This window comes from Cololabis saira, chromosome 16 (assembly GCF_033807715.1).
Source record: "Cololabis saira isolate AMF1-May2022 chromosome 16, fColSai1.1, whole genome shotgun sequence".
Classification (NCBI taxonomy): Eukaryota; Metazoa; Chordata; class Actinopteri; order Beloniformes; family Belonidae; genus Cololabis; species Cololabis saira.
Window position 1 is genome coordinate 38,900,454 of NC_084602.1, and position 2,815 is coordinate 38,903,268.

The 2,815-nt window shown below is 38.4% G+C and overlaps 1 protein-coding gene across 3 annotated transcripts in view; it reads left to right on the forward strand.

Annotated features, from left to right (window-relative positions):
* The first annotated feature begins 2,177 nt into the window (after positions 1–2,177).
* LOC133462638 (tubby-related protein 4-like) overlaps positions 2,178–2,815 on the forward strand; it is a 36,348-nt gene continuing 35,710 nt past the window's right edge. For all 3 annotated transcript variants that reach the window (XM_061743975.1, XM_061743976.1, XM_061743973.1), the window contains exon 1: positions 2,178–2,238. The gene's annotated coding sequence lies outside the window, so the exon portion shown is untranslated. The remainder of the gene's footprint in view (positions 2,239–2,815) is intronic.

Consider the following 2,815-nt stretch of genomic DNA (forward strand, 5'->3'; position numbering starts at 1 on the left):
CTCTATATTTTGACTATTTCCTTGACATTTCGATTTTTATCTCGACATTTCGACTTTTTTTTCGACATTTCGACTTTTTTTTTTTAATGCACTTCAACATTGATCTCGACATTTCGACTTTTTTCTCGACATTTCAACTTTTTTCTCTATATTTTGACTATTTCCTTGACATTTCGACTTTTTTCTCGACATTTCGACTTTCGCCATTTGCCTTCATTCTAAGGCTGATACAAGACTTTTCATTCTTTGTGACATATTTGTTTTTTGTGTTTTTGGTCCAATATGGCTCTTTCAACATTTTGGGTTCCCGACCCCTGCTCCAGATACTTTGCAAATGTATCTTAAGTAAGGTAAAACACAGTCATTCTTAAAGGGATTAACTGCTTGTCATCTTTACCTGAGACTCTGCACCTGTGAGATCCACCCATGTCATTAATCTGCTGCCAAAAAGCGTGATTAGCTTTCGATTCTCTCCAAACTTGATACGGGCACTTATTGAAAAAGAAAAAGAAAGACAAAATGTTTCGTTTTAAACATTTGACATGTTGTCTTCAGACTGTTTTTGATTAAATGTGTTTAAATTATTTTGAAATATTGTTTTTTTTTTTCATTATTATTACAAAATGACACCATTTTTTATGGAAACACAGTTGTACAGAGAGAAATAAATATGTTTGAAAGGTTTGGTTTAACTTTTTCTACCGAAATGCTGTGTAAGAATTCAAGATAGAGAAGGCAGTTTGTTGAAGGTGGTTTTTGTTAGTCCACTTGTACCTTATAGTACTGGTATATTCAGTACTCGAGTTGTAAAAAGAAATCAGGGGGGATGGTGGATTTTATCATATGGGGACAGATAATTTGTGCTGATTACAAATAATGTAATATATTACAAATAATAGCAGTGACCAAAACAGCTGCAGAAATACTGCAGGAATGACATAGCAGCAGTTAAATGCAGCCTTCTGTAAGCTTTAAATATCCACTGGGCTTACATCAAATACATCAAAACACAACAATAAAAAACACTTTTCTGAACTTATCAATATGACTCTGTCCTTCACAGGATAAGTAACATGGATCACTGCAAAAACTCACAATCTTAACAAGAATATTTGTCTTATTTCTAGTTAAAATGTCTCATTTTAGTAAAAAAAAATCTTATTACACTTAAAACAAGACTCATCACTGGAAAAAACAACAATTTTCACCTGTTTCAAGTAGATTTTCACTTAAAAATAAGTAGAAAAATCTGCCAGTAGAACAAGATTTTTTTGCTTGTAATAAGAAGATAAATCCTGTCTCACTGGCAGATTTTTCTACTTATTTCAAGTGAAAATTTACGTGAAACAGGTGAATTGTCAAATAAGTTATTTTTCTGGAGCTATTTTTCTGGTGATGACTCTAAATGTTGAAATATCAGTAAAACCACATTCATTGATGAAATGACATAAGGGATGGAAAGGAGGGATGGCAGTTTTACAGGGGGGATGATTTGGACCGTTTTTATTTCCCCCCTCATCCCCCCTCATCCCCCCTCAACTCCAGTACTGGTATATTATGGGACGGTTATAATTGTCCCTCATTCGGAGCCCATAGCCCTGAAACCATTAGTGACCCATGACCTTTGTCCTTTCTGTTCCCCGGTAGCCCACAACCGAAATGCTCTCTGGGAGGAAGCGCTTCATGAAATTACAGATGTATTTGTAGCTAAATAATGTGCTCTTGTCTCCGGGCGCTCTGGGATGAAACATCAAGAACAATAACAACCAGATCAGTTCCCTAATTATTACTCATCTAACTGAGGCAGACGTGGCATGAAAAGAACAAGACATCACATCAAGACTCTCATCTCACTGAAGTCTTTTATCAAGACTGTCAGTTTAACTTACATTGCACAGACTGGGTGCGCCTGCAAAGTTGCCATTAAGACAGAAACCCCCGTCTGAGGCGCAAAGCTGCATACTCCATTAAAGAGCTATTTAACCCCGAGGGGCAGAATAGATCCAAATCAGGCTGAATGCCACATATTTATTCCAAGTGGGAAGCAAAATGTCTATTGTTGACTTTCCTTTCACACGTAGTTGACATCTGTGGTCTATTTCGCGTGCTTTCCGCCTCATGGCAACCCGTTTTAAAGCCACAAGCCCGAAGTGCGCCAAAGGAGAAGAGCCTGGCAACACTACTGCACCGATGAGCGGACTAAACCTCTGGAATAAAGCACTGGAACGAGGGTGTCAGGTACGTGCAGCTGTGTGCACTTCATCCATGTCATCCCCTTAATGCAGCATTCATTTGCTCCCCAAAGCTGCATTTATTTATGTATTTTTATTTGATATATATTTTGGTCTGGTCAGCACTGGTGGCTCATCCAGGCTGCTGGATGATGCTGGATGATGCTGGATGATGCGGTCACATATATCACATAGACGCCCCTGGACCAGAGAGCATTTGTCTCTTGTACTGGACCTTTTCTTAAGGACGTGATTTGTCCACCACATAATAGACTCCAGTCAGCTGCTTTGACTCTAGGGTTAAATTAGCTACCAAAAATAAAAAAGAAAAGGTTTTCACCGCCTTTTGAGTCACATTTGACATTTCTTCGACATTGGATGGTGATGATAGAGGGTTTCATGTGATGATGTGTCTGCGGTGGCGGAGGAGAGGGAGTCGGTCTCCATGGAGACGCTCCCGCTCTCCAATGCGGTGTTGCATAGAGACTGAAACACGATGCACTGAATGACATCGGCGCTATTTTAAGGCGAAATACATAAATAAATAAATAAAACACATATATCTATTTATATTTAGCATCTCT